The sequence below is a fragment of the Mobula birostris genome, chromosome 10, assembly GCF_030028105.1.
Source record: "Mobula birostris isolate sMobBir1 chromosome 10, sMobBir1.hap1, whole genome shotgun sequence".
Taxonomy (NCBI): Eukaryota; Metazoa; Chordata; class Chondrichthyes; order Myliobatiformes; family Myliobatidae; genus Mobula; species Mobula birostris.
In genome coordinates, this window is record NC_092379.1 from 58,090,537 (window position 1) to 58,109,342 (window position 18,806).

General features: G+C 42.9%; 1 protein-coding gene across 4 annotated transcripts in view; it reads left to right on the top strand.

Annotated features, from left to right (window-relative positions):
- The window catches only part of LOC140204064 (probable G-protein coupled receptor 174), a 316,875-nt gene that overhangs the window by 253,779 nt on the left and 44,290 nt on the right, over window positions 1-18,806 (top strand). For all 4 annotated transcript variants that reach the window (XM_072270355.1, XM_072270353.1, XM_072270352.1 and 1 more), the window contains exon 2: window positions 18,164-18,274. The gene's annotated coding sequence lies outside the window, so the exon portion shown is untranslated. The remainder of the gene's footprint in view (window positions 1-18,163; window positions 18,275-18,806) is intronic.

Consider the following 18,806-nt stretch of genomic DNA (forward strand, 5'->3'; position numbering starts at 1 on the left):
CATGGATATGGTGGGAGGGGTACTGAAAAGCCTGTTTCAACAACTCTGTGACAGCCCAATTATTTAGAAATAAGAATTTCATTTTTAAAATCGGAATTTCTCACATCCTTTAGATATACCATGGCCAAAACAAGGATTTTCTTGCATTTTCATCACAGGAAAATTAAGAAGATTTTGAAAGGATGTTTACTTCTAAATTAAGGAAACATACTCACAATTTACAATGCAGGCATCTAATGTACAACCGTAATAATCAGGAATTCATGAAGAAAAAGCTGTCCAATATCCACAAGTCTGTTTTCATACATGACTGCAATATTGATGTACTGTAGAGAATGTGCATAGCTAATGCAAAATAATGAAATAGCAGTTTATTTCTGACATTTTGTATTGAACAGTCTAAGAGAAATGTTGGAAGAATATTCTTCCATTGTAAAAAATATAATGGATCTGTTTTCAAGATAATGTGTGAAATATGGAGTGCCTTTTCAAAACAAGTGTTTTGTATGCAGCAGCATAAGTGCATATTTGAACTGTTGCAACATAATTGGGTTACAATATAGATGCTGAACTTTCATAATATAAGTCTAGGGAGTTGTCAATTAATGCTGTAGTAGATGCAGTTTTAGCAACACACTGACGCACACAGACCCCATTCTTTCTATTTAATATTTCAGGATCTAGGCATCCCTGCAAGCTAGCCTTGTAATATGGAACAGTAAATTGTAAGAACAGGCCCTATAGCCTATCGTGTCTGTGCCGACCATGGTGTGTATCTGCCTGCAATGCTCTATATACCTTTGTTCTCTGCCTGGAGATATGCCTATCTAAATACTTCTTTAATATTGCTATTATAGCTGTTTCTACCACATCCCCTAACAGTGTGTTCCAGGCACCTACCATTCTTGGTGTTAAAAAAAGATACCTCATAAAACTTCTTTAAACACTCCCCCTTTTGCCTTAAATATATGCTATCCAATACTTCTACCGTCTACCATCTATCCTACCTATACCTCATAATTTTAGCAGAAAGGATTCATCTACCCTACCTATACCTCTCATAATTTTATATACTTGCAGTGGGAGAACATTTTTAGGAACAATAATCATAACTCTCTAACTGTTGAGATAGTCATGGATAAAGAGAATAGTATACCTGAGGGAAGGTGCTACGTTTGGGAAAGGTTAATTACAGTAGTGTTAAGCAGGAGTTGGGGAGAGTGATTGAGACTAGCCATTATTGGTAGATCCATTTGGGATTCATTTAAAGACCAGCTGATCAGAGCTCAGGAATGGCATGTTCCAGTAAGGAGAAAGGACAATGATGAGAACCTAGGATGTTGTCAACTTAGTCAAAAAGAAAACATATGTAAGTTTTAGGAAGACAAAATTAGACAAGTTTTTAGGGAATTTTAATGAAGCAGGAGAAATTTAAACAGGGAATCAGGAGGGCTAAAAGAGCTCATGAAATATCTTCAGCAAGTACAATTAGAGAATCCTAAGGCATTTTAAACATATTAAAATCAAAAAGGTGATTAGGGAGAGGATTGAACCACTCAAGGAGAAAAGAGGCAATTTATGCCTGAAGTCAGAGGAAGTGGGCAATATACTTTGAAAATATTATCCACCAAGGATAGGGACATGGAGGATAGTGAGATCAGAGAGAGGTCTGCTGCTATCCTGAGGCATATTGATATCTCGAAAAAACACATGTTGGATGTCTTGAAGAGCATTAAAATGAATGGGTCACTGGAGCTTAATGTGTTTTATCTTAGGTTATTGAGAGAGGCAATGCAGGAGATTGGTGAGGCCTTGACAGAGATCATTGTATCTTCTTAGCCACAGGTGAGGTCCCAGAGGGCTGCAGAATAGCCAATTGTTATTCCTCTGTTTAAGAAGAGTCAATGAGATGGCGGTGGAGGTGGATATGATAGGGTCTTTTAAGAGACTCCTGGATAGGTACATGGAGCTTCGAAAAATAGAGGGCTATGGGTAACCCTAGGTCATTTCTCAGGTAAGGACATGTTCGGCACAGCATTGTGGACCGAAGGGCCTGTATTATGTTGTAGGTTGTCTATGTTTCTATGTTTCTATGAGACACAGCAAGAAATTATAGGCTGATGAGTCTGATATTCTTCAATGAAATTATTGGAACAGATTTTTAGGGGTAAGATTTATTCACACAGAAAATTGTGGGCTTATTAGCGATAGTCACCATGTCATTGTGCATGGGAGATTATTTTTACAAACTTGTTTCTTTGAGGTTATGAAGTTCATTGATGAATTATATGGCAAATGGATATTATATACCTGCTATACAATAGTGTTCTTTGTTTATGTTCCATGTATACTGTACTTCTATCAGGTCATGCCTTACCCTCAGATGTTCCAGAGAAAGCAGCCTAAGTTTCTCTAATCTCTCTCTAATACTCTGTAATTATGTTAATATATTTTTAAAACTTTATTGTCTTGTGCATAGGTGCAATGAAGATTTTACTTGCAGCAGCATCACACGCATTTAGCATATAGCATTAAAGACACTACATTCACAAGAAAGATATAAATTAAGCATAAACTGTATTTAATTTTTGCAGGAAAGAGCATAATTGGAACAAAACATAAAGTCCATTGTAGAGCCCTATGTTGATAGATATGCTTTTGAGTGTTGCCATTTGTAGACACTACTGATGGTGGGGAATGATGTGTCTGTGATACGTTGTGTACATCAGGCAGTCTATGTAGAGGAATAAATGGTAAATGTTTCTGGCTAAGACTATTCAGCAGGATCCTGATGAAGGGTCTTGGCCTGAAACATTGACTGTTCATTTCTCTCCATAGCTGCTGTCTCATATATTGATTCCTCCAGCATTTTGTGTGTGTCTCTGCACTTCCAGCATCTGCAGTATCTCTTGTGTTTATATTGGATAGGGTCCACAATTCTCTGCAGTTTCTTATGTTCCTGCACATTTGAATTGCCATATTAGACCATGATGCAGCCAGTCAGGATGCTTAAAACTTCAAACAGTCATTTATTGTCAAAGTTCTTTACATTAGCATCTACAGTACAACTCTGATATTTGTCTTCTCCAGGTAGCCATGAAATACAGAAAGGCCATGGGAGCTACTGAAACAAAAGACCAACTCCCCCTGGCGTGAAAGAGAAAAAGAAAAAAGAAACAAAATTTGCAAACCCCAACCCCCACCCCCTCCCTCACAGAAAAAAACTACGACAAAATCAACAAATCCCCAATCTCTCCCCTGCAGAAAAACAGCAATAATTAGCAATAAAATCCCCAACCACCCACACACAAAAAAAACAGATCACATACCTGCCAATTGGCACAAGGAAATATAAAGTATAATCCAATAATCACATGAATCTCAGATTATTGAAATTCAACAATACCTCTGCAGAGGTTTGTTGACTGCTCAGTGACAAAGCTGACCATTATGCCTATCTACAGTCTATTAGTTCCATATCCCTCCATGTTCTACTCATTCAAACATCTATCCAGTTGCTTCTTAGATGTTGTTACTGTTCCTTACTTTAGCAGCTCATTCCAGATAGCCACTACTCTGTGTTCAAAGCAAGTACTCTTCAGATAAAATTCTATTGTATTTCTTTTTTGCTGTAAGAAAATAAATCTCGAGGCAGTAAATGGTAACACATATGCACTTTGATAAAAAGCTTACTTTGAACTTTGAAATTTGTAATGGCCCCTTTCACTTATATTCCTAAATCTTTCTGTTCTATTACACTCCCCAGTGATTTATTGTGAACATGTAACATACTAATCTGTTCAGCAACACTCCCTATGATGCTATCACTTGCTGTGTAGATTCATCCCCAGTTTAACTTCCCATTCCCTGATTGATCTATATCCTGTTGTAAACTTATACAGCCTTCTTACTGTCCACTGCACCATCAACGTTAATGTCATCTGAAAAATTACTCTACGTGCCAACCACATCCTCATCTAAATCTCAACCAAACTGAGATTGGTGGACGGGCAGGCAGTGTTGAGAAACAGGTAGGCTGCAGAAGAGAATGGGCAAGGAAGTGGCAAATAAAACACAATGTTGGAAAATGCATGGTCATGTAATTTGGTAGTAGAAATAAATGTGCAGACTATTTTCTAAATGGAGAGAAAATCCAAAAATTTGATATGCACAGGGACTTGGAGCCCTCATGCAGAACACCCTAAAAGTTAACTTGTAGGTAGAGTCAGTGGTGAGGAAGGCAAATGCAATGTTAGCATTCATTTCATGAGGTCCAGAATACAAGAGCAGGGATGTGATACTGAGGCTTTATAAAGCACTGGTGAGGCCTCACCTTGAGTATTGTGAACAATTGGGCTCCTCATCTCAGAAAACTGTGCTGGCATTGGAGAGTCCAGAGGATGTTCACGACTGGGAATGGAAGGGTTATTATATGAAGAGCGTTTGATGGCTCTGGGTCTGTACTCACTGGAATTTAGAAGGATGAGGGGGGATCTTATTGAAACCTTTTGAATGTTGTAAGGTCTAGACAGAGTGGATGTGGAAAGGATGTTTCCCATGGTGGGGGAGTCTAGGACAAGAGGGCACAGCCTCAGGATAGAGGGGTATCCATTTAAGGCAGAGGTGTGGAGAAATTTCTTTAGCCAGAAGGTGGTGAATTTGTGGAATTTGTTACCACAGGCAGGTTTGGAGGCTAAGTCTTTGGGTGTATTTAAGGCTGAGCTTGATCAGTTCAGAATTGGACATGACATCAAAGGTTACAAGGAAAAGTCTGGGGAGTGGGGCTGAGGAGGGTTAAAAAATAGATCAGCCATGATTGAGTGACAGAGCAGACTTGATGGGCCAAATGGCCTAATTCTGCTCCAATGTCTTCTGGTTTAAATCGTTAGTATATCTGACAAACAACACCTTTCACCTTTCACCCTGACACATCACAGGTAACAGGCTTCCAGTCTGAAAAACAAATCTCCACTACCACTCTCTGGCCTCCTTCCACCAAGCTATCTAATCTAGCCTACCATGCAGAAGCTTCTCAAAGGCCTGGGTAACTTACTGCCTGGCCATCACTGATCTCCTTTGTCATTCTTTCAAAAATCTCAGATCTGTGAGAGGCAATTTCCTGCACACAAAGCCCTAACCAGATCTTGTCTTTTCTGTCTGTCAGAATCTCTTTCTCACCATTGATGTTTGGCTTATCCCTGCTGTCCTTCTCAAAGGGACAACATAGGATATCCTCCAGTTCTTAGGTACCTCATCCATGGCTGATGAAGTCTCTTTCAGTGCCCCAATACTCTCCTTTCTTGCTTCCCATAACATCCTAGGATACAGTTAGTCAGGTGCTGGGATTTATGCACATTTTCTGTATGTGTTTCAAGTTCTCTAACACCTCTTTCTTCGGGATCTTGATGTGCTCTAGGATATCACTGCTGTCTCCTCTGAATTCACATACTTCCATGTCCTTCTTCACAGTAAATACAGACAAGAACTATTCCTTTTAGATATTGTACATTTCCTGTACCTCCACACATATTACCTTCTGGAATCTCTTCAATCCTGGTGAAGATTTCTCACGGTGCTGTTGGGTAGGGATCTCCATGGTTTAGCATCAGTGTGATTGAACGAACAAAGCTATACTTTCAAATGATGATAGAACATGGAAGACAGGACATAGCACAGCAGAGGGACTATGAAGTTATGCCAAGCTAATGCCTAATTACATCAATCTATTACAGCTGCAGATGGCCGATATTCCTCCATTCCTTGACTATTCATAAGACCTTAAGACCATAAGACACAGGAGCAGAATTAAGCCATTTGGCCCATTGAGTCTGTTGTACCCCAATCCCCTGCTTTCTGCCCGTATCCCTTCATGCCCTGACCAATCAAGAATCTGACAACCTCTGCCTAAATATACATGTAGATTTGGCCTCCACAGGTGCCTGTGGCAACCGACTCCATAGATTCACCATTCTCTGGTGAATAAAATTCTTCCTTATCTACGTTTTAAAAGGACGCCACTCTATTCTGCAGCTGTGTCCTCTGGTCCTAGACTGTTCCACCATAGGAAATATCCTCTCCACATCCACTCTATCAATGCCTTTCAGCATTTGATAGGTTTCAATTAGGTCACCCCTCATTCTTCTGAATTCCAGTGAATACAGGCCCAGAGCTATCAAATGCTCTTCATATGAGAAGCCATTCAAATCTGGAGTAATTTTCGTAAATCTCCTTAGAAACCACTCCAGTTTTAGCACATCCTTTATAAGATAAGAAGCCCGAGACTGCTCACAATACTCCACTTGAAGCCTTGCTAGTGCTTTATAACCTCTTAATATTACATCCTTGCTTTTATATTCAAGTCCTCTTGAAATGAATGCTAACATTGCATTTGCCTTCCTCACCACAGATTCAAACTGCAAATTAATCTTTAAGGGAATCCATTTGTGCCTAAGTTTTTTTGTGTTGTTTCTCTATTTAGAAAATAGTTAACCCTTTCATTGCTTCTACCAAAGTGCATGACCATAAACTTCCCGACATTGTATTCTATCTGCCACTTCTTTGCCCATTCCCTTAATTTGCTTAAGTTCTTCGGTAGTCTCTCTACTTCCACAAGCTCCCTCCCCTTCCACCTATCTTTATATTGTTTGTAAACTTTGTAACAAAGCCATTAATTCCATTATACAAATCATTAACATATAATGTAAAAAGAAGCAGTCCCAACACAGATCCCTGTGGTACACCAGTAGTCACTGGCAGCCAACCAGAACATAGAATATAGAACATTGAATAGTACAGCACATTACAGGCCCTTCGGCCCACAATGTTGTGCTGACCCTCAAACCCTGCCTCCCATATAACCACCCACCTTAATTTTCTCCATATACCTGTCTAGTAATCTCTTAAACTTCACCAGTGTATCTGCCTCCACCACTGACTCAGGCAGTGCATTCCACGCACCAACCACTCTCTGAGTTAAAAACCATCCTCTAATATCCCCCTTGAACTTCCCACCCCTTACCTTAAAGCCATACCCTCTTGTATTGAGCAGTGGTGCCCTGGGGAAGAGGCGCTGGCTATCCACTCTATCTATTCCTCTTATTATCTTGTATACCTCTATCATGTTTCCTCTCATCCTCCTTCTGTCCAAAGAGTAAAGCCCTGGCTCCCTTAATCTCTGATCATAATCCATACTCTCTAAACCAGGCAGCATCCTGGTAAATCTCCTCTGTACCCTTTCCAATGCTTCCACATCCTTCCTATAGTGAGGCGACCAGAACTGGACACAGTACTCCAAGTGTGGCCTAACCAGAATTTTATAGAGCTGCATTATTACCACACGACTCTTAAACTCTATCCCTCGACTTATGAAAGCTAACACCCCATAAGCTTTCTTAACTACCCTATCTACCTGTGAGGCAACTTTCAGGGATCTGTGGATATGTACCCCCCAGATCCCTCTGCTCCTCCGCACTACCAAGTATCCTGCCATTTACTTTGTACTCTGCCTCGGAGTTTGTCCTTCCAAAGTGTGCCACCTCACACTTCTCCGGGTTGAACTCTATCTGCCACTTCTCAGCCCACTTCTGCATCCAATCTAGCCCTGCCAGTGTTCTTTCCCAGTCAATTCTGGCCAACTCTGTAATTCCCTTTACTCAATAGGCCAATTTAATGTCAGAGAAATGTATATAATATACATCCTGAAATTCTTCTTCTTCACAAACATCCGCAAAAACAGAGGAGAGCCCCAAAGAATGAATGACAGTTAAATATTAGAACCCCAATGCTCTCCCAGCTCCCCCACCACGCGTAAGCAGCAACAAAGCAACAATCCCCCCCCACCAACAAAAGAAGCATCAGCACCCCCCAACGAGCACTCAAGCGTGCACCAAAGCATCAATAAAGATACAGACTTGCAGTACCCCAAAGAGTACTCGTTCACCTGGTATTCAGCATACCTCAGGCTCTCTCTCTCCCTTACAAGGGAAAAAAGAGATGTCTCCATTTCACAGCGAGAGGGAAGACATAACAACGCACCTTGCTGATTTATGGTGTTAAAAGTCTGTTGTGTTGTTTTTTCCAAGCTCTGTACTCAAAGAACTCGGGTCTCTGGGCACGCAGCCGACAGCCAGCTCACTGCTTTCGATCTTACGTGTACTCCCACGACACATCAGATGGTGGCACCAGCCCCGAATCCGCCCGCCTCCAGAGCCATGAAAATCCAGCACCCTGGAGGCACGCTAGTCTTCCAGGCCGCGACCCTGGCATATCGAAAAGCAGCCAATCGTGAAGGTCCCATTTCCGTAAAGCACTGAAGTCAAAGTGTAACTCCAGGTCAGGGTCTTCAAAAGAACCCTTAAAAGAAAAAAAGATACATTAAAGATAGAAATAGAGATGTTTCTGAAGATGCAAGCAGAGGAGTCACCGTTAGGCGCCATCATCCTCCTAAGCTCCACCCCAATACTCCACTTTAATACTAATACATCTGACTTTAGCTTCTCCTTTTCAAATTTCAGGGTGAATTCGATCATATTATGATCACTTCCCCCTCAGGTTTCTTTTACCTTAAGCTCTCTAATCAATTCTGGTTCATCGCACAACACCCAATGCAGAATAATAGATCCCCTACTGGGTTCAACCACAAGCTACTCTAAAAAGCCATCTCATAGGCATTCTAGAAATTCCCCCTCTTGGAATCCAGCACCAAGCTGATTTTCCCAATTTATCTGCTTGTTGAATCCCCCATGACATTGCTCTTTTGGCAAGCATTTTCTATCTCCCATTGTAATTTGTAGGCCACATCCTTACCACTGTTTGGGGGTCTGTATGAAACTCCCATCAGGGTCTTTTTACCCTTGCAGTTTCCTAGCTCCGTTCACAATGATTCACCACCTTCTGATCCTATGTCACCTCTTTCTAATGATTTGATTTCAGTTTTAACCAACTGAACAATGCTGCCCTCTCTGCCTTCCTGTCTGTCCTTTCAATACAATGTGTCTCCTTGGACGTTCAGCTCCCAGCTATAATATTCTTTCAGCCATGGCTCGGTGATGCCTACACATCATACCTGTCAATCTGCAACTGTGCTACAAGTTCATCTACCTTATTCCGTATACTGTACACACTCAGATATAACACCTTCAATCCTGTATTTACCCTTTTCAATTTCGTCACCTTTTACATTGCAACTCATCCTGTTGACTGTAATTTTGCCCCATCAACAGCATCTCCTTGCCAGGAGTTTCACTACACGTTGCCTCCGTTTACAAACCAACCCCCTCATTTTTAGCACTGTCACTCCAGTTCCCACCCCATTGTCAAATTTGTTTAAACCCACCTGAACAACTCCTGACAAGCTGCCCGCAAGGATATTGGACCCCCTCTGGTTCAGGTGTAACCCATCGCTTTTCTACAGGTCATATCTTCCTGAGAAGAGGTCCCAATGATTCATAAATCTGAACCCCTGCCCCCTGCACCAGTTCCTCAGCCACGCATTCACCTGCCAAATCATCCTATTCCTGCCCTGACTGGCACCTAGCACAGGAAGCAATCTGGAGATTACTACTCTGGAGGTCTTGTTTCTCAGCTTTCTACCTAGCTCCCTAAAATCCTTCTTCAGAACTTCTTCACCTTGTCTACCTTTGCCGTTCATTCCAATATGTACCAAGACTTCAGGCTGTTCACCCTTCCCCTTGAGAATGCCATAGACCTGATCCAAGACATCCCTGATCTTGGCACCTGGGAGGCAACATACCATCCAGATGTCTCTATCTCACTCACAAAATCTCATCTCTGGTCCTCTGACTAGGGAATCTCCTATCACCACTGCAGTCCTCTTCATCTCTCTGATCTTCTGAGCCACAGCACCAGACTCAGTGCCAGAGACCCGGTCCCCGTGGCTCCCCCCCGGTAGGTGACCCCCTCACTAGTATATGAAGTTGTATAATTTGTTATTGCAGGGAATGGCCACAGGTGTACTCTGCACTGGCTGCACATTTCCTCTCCTTCTGCTGATGGCCACCCAGTTACCTGTCTCCTGCAACCTTGGGGTAACTATCTTCTTGTAACTTCTGTCTGTCACCTCCTCATTCACCCATATGAGTTGAAGGTCATCGAGCTGCAGCTCCAGTACCTTAACACGTTCTCTCAGGAGCTACAACTTGATGCACCTGATGCAGATGTGTTTATCTGGGAGACTGGACATCTACCAGACTTCCCACATCCCACACACAGTACAGAACACTGCCCCTGGAGCCATTCTCAGTCATGCCCTAACATGAGGAATAAATAAATAGGGACAGAGAGAGAGAGTGATTTACAAGACAATGTATCTCACCCAAACCTGATGAGGCAAAGCCACTCTAGACAAGTAAATGGCTGAGCAAAGAATGGCCACTCCACTTGCACTTGAATTATTCACCTGCAGAAACTGCAGTAAAACTCTGCCTTTGAAATTTCAATCAGCCTCCTTATTAAAAGGTAACTCTTTTCACACAGCCCTGACGTGGATTGTCAACTCATGAGCCTATCTCTGAGCTTGTTAAATGTTTCTATTGTATCTGCTCCACCACCACCCTTGGTAATGCATTTCAGGTACCTACCACTCTCTGTGTGAAAAAAACACACTTGCCCTGCACACCTTCTTTGAACTTTGTGTGATAGTGCGTGACTTGAAGGATGAACTGCAGGGGTGACATTTCTGTGTCTCTGCTCTCCTTCTCCTTTGTGCTGGGGGTAATAAATTTGGAAGGTACCTCAGGGTAGCCTTGGTGAGGAACTGCAGTGTAACTTATGAGTAAGTACACATTTGCTGTTGCTTTCTGTCAATGGTGGAGGGAATGGATGGTGGTTGATGGGCTATCAATCAAGTTATTCTTGCTGCATTCAGCAATAGCAGAGTATTTGGCCACACTCCACACTTGTGCCTTGTAGATGACAAAAGTGATCTGGGTTGTCAGGAAGTGAGTCATTTGATTCAAGGTAGCCAGCCTCCAGCCTCTGACCTACTGCATGTAGCTTTGTGATGATAATACCCTTAAATGTCAAGGGTGGGTGTTTAAATTCTCTCTTAAGGGACATAGTCATTTTTGCTAATTCTCAGGCCATGCCAAAATGATGTGTAGATCTTGCTGTGTGCAGATCTGAGCGCGTTCATCTTGCTGAATACAGTAGTTGCAAATAGAATTGAACATTGTGCAATCATCAGAAAACATGCTCCATGTTGACTAATGACAGAGGAAGCTGATTAGTGAATTAGCTGAAGATGGATGCCTTGTGTGTTGATTTGTGAGGTCAGTAATTGATGTCAAGTGCAAATTGTCTGAGTGAGCATAGAAATGGGATGTTAATCTGTGTACCAAAGTAAGAGAATAGATTTAGGAAACATATGTAGCCCCCTGGTAAGCCTCAGACTCGCTCAGCTCACTTTCGTCTGGGGGGAGCAGCCTTCGGCCCCGCCAAACTGGATAATTAAGTTTGTGTGGATGCTGTGTGATGTACCCCACCCCACCCAAATAACAGACAATACACCAGATACGATTAAATGATTACACTTTATAGATATTACTGGAACTATGTAATTAATAGAGATAAAATATAAAAGGAAAGTAAAAGGCGCTAAACTTATGAAAGTTCAACCACTTCGTGCACAACAGTTGGAGCTCAATTAACGGAGTCTTCTTTCCACCATTCGATCCCCTCCGACCACCTCGACCTGCCGCCTGGAACCAACCACGGTGGTCGACCAGATGCTCCACACGAGTCTGTCTTCGCCTCCTCTCCTCGCCAAAGACCCTGGGCCTCAGACTCCCACTCGGGGTCAATCCCGCCGCCCAGTTTACAGCATTGCGTCTCCTCTCTCTGTCCCTGTTGGGCCTTCTGCCTCAAAGCCTGCAAAAACAATCGACCGTATTCTGGTCAATGACAGTGCACCTGTTCAGAGTCCTATAGTCCACACACACGCTGCCTTCGTCTTCCACGGCTACAGGGTCCAGTCGCCACGGCCTCTCTCTCACCGAGGTGTCTTCAGCAGTCAACTTCCCTCCCTTGTGGTATTTCAGAGCGTCTACTAAGGGTGTCTCACCCTCAGATACTTCCTCCAAGCCATACCACAATCAGCTCTCGTTTAAATTCGGTACCGACCCAATGCTACTACACACGTCCTCACAAGCAGCTCGAAACACTGGGTGCACAGACAATGCCCCCATGAACTCCAATTTCACTGACCAATAATCAGCTTCTGGATAATCACTGGCACTAGTACCCCAAATCTCCAGTGCCCTTAATGTTGTCAAGGGTAAATGCTTCAGAAACCGGTTGTAAAACGAACTGTACAACAACTTGATCTGTGCCCTGGTGTCGAGGATGGCTTTAGCATAGCTTCCATCTATCCGTAATGACACACGGGGGCGTGGTCCCTCTAAGCATTCAGGAATAGGGTCTTTTCCTTTCGGAAGTTCCTTGGTACATTGCTGGGAACGTGCTCCCCCAGAGATCCCAAGCCATTCCCCCAATGGGCCTCCACTAAATTTCCCAACACCTCTCTAATCAGCTGACCAACTTAGGAAGGGGCTGATCCCCCTGGCACCGCAAGCTATTTATCTGCCCTCCTAGCCAGAGAAGATACCCTGAAAGCTTTTCTCCAATCTCCTGACACAGGTATGGAAAGCCCCCCCAGGTGCTGCATTTTACTTCCTGTCGAACCAAGCGCATTTTCCCCCGTTTTCAGATAACCGGCAGCTGTCACTACGGTGTAAGTGAACCTGACAGCTCTAACACCGTCACCAGCCCGCCTACTCAAACTTTCAACCAATCCCTGTCGCTCTCCCTCAACCGAGCACTGCCACTCATCTAACAACTGAGAGATCCGCTCCGCCCATGTCTCGTACGCCTCCGCCCCTTTAGGGGTGGACAATATCCCAAAAGCCAGGCAGAGCCTTCCATAGCTGGAGCATTTATTTGCAGACACTACCTCCGAATCAGACCACTCTTTCCTCTCTCTCCCAACAGTATGGACTGCCCATGGCCCCACCTCACCTGGGGCACAAATAGACACTGGCAGTCCCACCACCAACTTGCCAGAGCTAGTCTAAACTCGAACAAAGACCGCCAGGGTACCAACAAACACTCCACCCAACATGCCTGCAGTAATAACCAGCAATCCCACAGAGGCACACCAAATTTCCGTCCCCGCAGCATGCATAATTTAAAGAGGGCGATCACACAGTTTCCTACTGAATCAAATCCACGGACAAACCCCCAAATGTAACCCCCTGGTAAGCCTCAGACTCGCTCAGCTCACTGTCATCTAGGGGGAGCAGCCTTCAGCCCCGCCAAACTGGGTAATTAGTTTGTGTAGATGCTGTGTGATGTACCCCACCCCGCTAAATAACAGACAATACACCAGATACAATTAAATGATGACAATTTATAGATCTTACTGGAACTATGTAATTAATAGAGATAAAATATAAAAGGAAAGTAAAAGGTGCCAATCTTATGAAAGTTCAAACACCTCGTGCACAACAGTTGGAGCTCAATTTATGGAGTCTTCTTTCCACTATTCGATCCCCCTCCGACCTCCTCGACCCGCCGCCTGGAACCATCCACGGTGGTCGACCAGACACTCCACACAAGTCTGTCTTTGTCTCCTCTCCTCGCCGAAGACCCTGGGCCGCGGACTCCCGCTCGGGGTCCGTCCCGCTGCCCAGCTTACGGCATCGTGTCTCCTCTCTCTGTCCCCATTGCGCCTTTTGCCCCAAAGCCCACAAAAAACAATAGCTTACAGACACACAGTGTTGCCGCGTGGCCAAGTGTTTAAAGCATCTGTTTAGTGATCTGAAGGTCGCTAGTTCGAGCCTCAGCTGAGGCTGCGTGTTGTGTCCTTGAGCAAGGCACTTAATCACACATTGCTCTGCGACGACACCGGTGCCAAGCTGTATGGGTCCTAATGCCCTTCCCTTGAATGACATCGGTGGCGTGGAGAGGGGAGACTTGCAGCATAGGTAACTGCCAGTCTTCCATACAACCTTGCCCAGGCCTGCGCCCTGGAAACCTATAAACAGACACACAAGAAAGAATAACATCTATCCCAATTGGTTAGCAAATTAATACAATTTTCTTATCGGTAATTATAACCCAAACAAGCTGCGAGAGAGAAGCACTTTCTCAGCAGTGAACATAACAAAGAAGCCATTTTATTCTAACATAACAAAGAAGCCATTTTTATTAGCCTTAGCAGTAACATAAAAGAAGAAACCCCTTACAAATAATTACAAAAAAATGGTAGGAAATGGATTGGAGGATATCATTGTAATTTACTGGAAGATGGAAAAACTGATTTGAAAAGCATATAGGACCTGTAGAGTTATACATAAAGGCACAGCGTTAAGAGTAAGGAAATTATAATCAGGTCTTATAAGACATTGGTTCAATTGACACTATCCTACGTGTGAGTTCCGCACTTTCAGAAAGATGCAACAGCTTTAGACATTGTATAGAAGGGATTTCCCAAAATGATCTCAGGGATGGGTGGCTTTAAACTGACTGGAGATGCAGAGGATGCTCTCCTGGGAGCAGTGAAGATAAAGAGACATCTGGTTCTTCATTTAAAATGGTACACACCATACACAGTGGTTAGAACAGGTAGAGAGAGATAGATCTCTTTGGCAGAGTGGTCAAGGGCTAAACAGGAAATGCTGGATATTCTCGCCATATGTGGCATCGTCTACGGAGAGATAATAAATGCCTCATTCTAATATATCAGCTGGAGGCCTGCAGTGATCAACTGGCTAGAGAGTTTACTGAGATCTCTAGCTTCTCTCCTCAGCAGACGAAGTACAGGCTTCAATAATACTGGTGCCCTAGACAAATGTGTTAGCCTGCCCAGTGACTATGTCCAATAGCACTTACGGCCACAGTGATGAAATGTTTGGAGAAGTTAATGATGAAACATATCAACTCTTGAGATATGATTTTGTATCCACTCCAAATGACCTACCAGAAAAACAGATGCCATCTCACTGGTACTCTTTACTCAACCCCGGAATGTCTGCACAGTAAAGGTGCATGCATCAGGATGCTTTTTATTGACTACTGTTATCCCCTCAAAGCTGATCAATAAGCTTCAACAACTTGGCCTCAACACCCCATTGTTCAACTGGATCCTCGATCTCCTCACTTTCAGACCCCTGTCAGTTTAGATTGGCAACGGCATCTCCTCCACAATCTCCATCAGCTCAGGTGCACCATAGGACTGTGTACTTAGCCCCCTGCTCATTTATGACGGTGTGGCTAAGCACAGCTCCAATGCTATATTCAAGTTTGCTGTCAACTCCACTGTATTAGGCAGAATCAAAGCTGGTGATGAATCAGTATATCGGAGGGAGATTGACAATCTGGCTGAGCGGTGCCACAACAACAACCTCTCACTCAATGTCAGCAAGACCAAGGAGCTGATTATTGGTTTCGGGAGGAGGAAGCCAGAGGTCAGTTAGCCAGTCCTCATCAGAGGATCAGCAGATTTGAGTTCCCTGGTATGATTATTTCGGAGGACCTGCTGTGTGCTCAATGCAATTACGAAGAAAGCACATCAGCATCTCCACTTCCTTTAGAGTTCGCGAAGATTTGGCATGACATCTAAAACTTTGACAAATTTCTATAGATGTGTGGTGGAGAGTAAATTGACAGGTTACATCACAACCTGGTTTGAAAACACCTATGACCTTGAATGGTAAATCCTACAAGAAGTATGGATACACCTCTGTCCATCACAGGTAAAGCCTTCCCTCACTGAGCACATCTACATGAAGCATTGTTGCAGGAAAGCAGCATCCATCATCAGTGATCCCCACCACCAGGATATGCTCTCTTCTCACTGCTGCCATCAGGGAGAGTGTACAGGACCTCAGGGCTCACACCACCGGGTTCAGGAATCCCACAACCATCAGGCTCTTGAAACAAAGGGCATAACTTCACTCAACTTCACTTCATCATTGAAATGTTCCCAGAATCTATGGACCCACTTTCAAGGACTCTTCATCTTATGTTCTCAATATTTCTTGTTTGTTTATTTATTTGTTTGTTTATTTGTATTTGCTGTTTGTTGTTTTTTTACACACTGGTTGTCTGCCCTATTGGGTACTGATTCTGTTATGGCTATTGGATTTATTGAGAATTCCTGAAAGAAAAAGAACCCCAGGGTTGTATGTGGTGATGTGTGTACTTTGATAATAAATTTACTTTGAACTTTGAGATAAATAACTTCAAAGTAAAATTTATTTTCAAAGTACATACAAGTCACCACATACAACCCTGGGGTTCTTTTTATGCAGGCACACTTAGCAAATGTATAGAACAGTAACTATAAACAGGATCTATAAAGTGAAAACAAACCATGCAAATGCAGATATAAATAAACAGCAGTAAATAACAAGCATGAAATAACAATATAACAGAGTCCTTAAATGAGTGTAGGTATCCCCCTTTGTTCAGGAACCTGACAGTTGAGGGGTAGTAACTGTTCTTTAACCTAGTGTGAGCCCTGAGGCTGTTGTACCTTCTACCTGATGGCAGCAGTGAGAAAAGAGCATGGCCTGGACAGTGAGGAACTTTGATGATGGATACCGCTTTTCTACGGCAACATTTCATGTAGAAAAGGCAAGGATGTGGACACCTGACTGAAATTGGCAGAAGATGCCAAGGCAGATTACTGAAAATTTGGACTGTTTGGGTGATGACAAGGGAAACCTTAAACTGAATGAGTGAAGGATGCAGTTGAATACAGGCAGCAGAACAGACTCTATCAATAAAGTTGGAGAAGAAGCTGTGAATGAGGAATCTTTTGATGTGATCAATGTCAGGGTTCAGATCAAATGCCAAGTGTAATTTTGAAAGCAAGTTTAATGGTTGTCCTCCAAAGAGAGAAACTACCTGTAATGGAAGAAGTAGCAGGACAATGGAGGAGATGGTGGTAGGTGGAACTAACTGGAGTCTTCTCACATAAACCTACATGGAGTCAATGTAACCATCCTGCAGTTAAATGAATCAGTCCAGAAGTGATAGAGATAAGGAAACAAATCTATGTTGAAAAAGAGAGAGTGGGGGGGGGGGGGCAGAGAGGGACGGGGACTAGGGTGAGTTTAGCAGGATTAGGAGGAGAGAGAAAAGAGATAGTCAGGTAGCAAGCTACCTGCAGTTCAGGAATTTAGTACTTAGTTTGCAGACTACATACACTCAGTGGTCAAGTTATTAGCACAAATCAGCTGATCTGGTGGCAGCAATTCAAAGCACAAAAACGTGTAGACATGGTCAAGGGGTTCAATTGCTGTTCAGATGAAACATCCAAAAAATGTGATCTGAGTGCCTTTGATCAATTGATGATTGTTGGTGCCAGATGGAGAGGTTTGAATATTTCAGAAACTGCTGATCTCCTGGAATTTTCAACAAGAACAGTCTCCAGAGCTTACAGAGAATGGCACAAAAAACAGGAAACATCCAGTGAGTGGAAGTTCTGTGGGTGAAAATGCCTTATTAATGTGAGAGGTCAGGGGAGAATGGCCAGACTGGTTCAAGCTGACAGGAGGGCAACAGTAACTCATGTTACCACAGTGGTGTGCAGAAGAGCACCTCTGAACATGTTGAAACTTGAAGTGGATGAACCACAGCAGCAGAAGACCATAAACAGGAGGTATGTAGTGATGTGGCCACTGAGTGTACGTCCCAACGTTGGTTCTCCAGAAGGAGCATCCTGATACATGGAGTGGCCATGGCAGACAACAATGATTCATCTAACGAAAGGCAAGATGCACAATGAGTGAAAAGGGATTGAAAGGAAAGGTAATAACAGGGGGTGGGGAAGGAGAAAATCAAAGATCATTGGAACCAACAACTGCAGGAGCTTCTCTATGGACCAATATCATCAACCAAGGTGAGCCCACCGGCCAGTCACGTTCCTCTTAAAAAAGCCATTATTTGTATTTGGGCACAACAGTTATAAGATCACATAGCTAACAAATTTGTATAAAATCAAAACCTTGGAAAAACAGTCAAAATGAATCAGCACTGATAATTAGGTGACGGGAACATGGCAAAACAATATAGACTTGTTTATGTTACCATCTAAAGTATATATTTTAAATAATAAGTTTTTTTTTCTGGTGTTCTTTAGATAACCACACTCAGCAGAAGTTATATTGTGAAACCAAGCCTGAAATCCTTTGATGAGAACAAAGTGAGACAGCAATCCATATCAGGGCCAACAAATGCTAATCAATACTGAGTAAGTTGTGCCAATAAATGTAATTTCTTATATATCTTATGTGTCCATAATTTCCCAGTACTTGTAAAGTTTTAAATTGGCAACACAGATAAGTGGGGTGGTAAAACTAGTGCACTGCAAACTTATCTTCATTGGTTGGGGCATTGGGTAGAAAAGTCAGAAAGTCGTGTTGCAACCGTATTAAATAATGATAAGGCAAAGTTTACAATATTGTGTGCAGTTCTGGTAACAGTACAGGAAGATCAGGGCAGCTTTGGAGAAGGGACAGATGTTTCATTAAGAGTTTGCTGGATTAGGTAGTATTAGCTAAAGGGAATAAATAGTTGGATAAGCTTGAGCTGTTTTCCCTAGAGAGTTGGAGACTAAGGAGCAAACTGATACGAGCATATAAATTTATGAGATCCATAGACAGGGTAAAAAGCCAGAATCTTTTTTGGTGATATCAAATATTAGAAAGCATGGAGTTAAGTTGCTGGTGGTAAGTTTAAAGATTTATAAGGTAAGTTCTTTTTATGCAGATACAGATGTGACT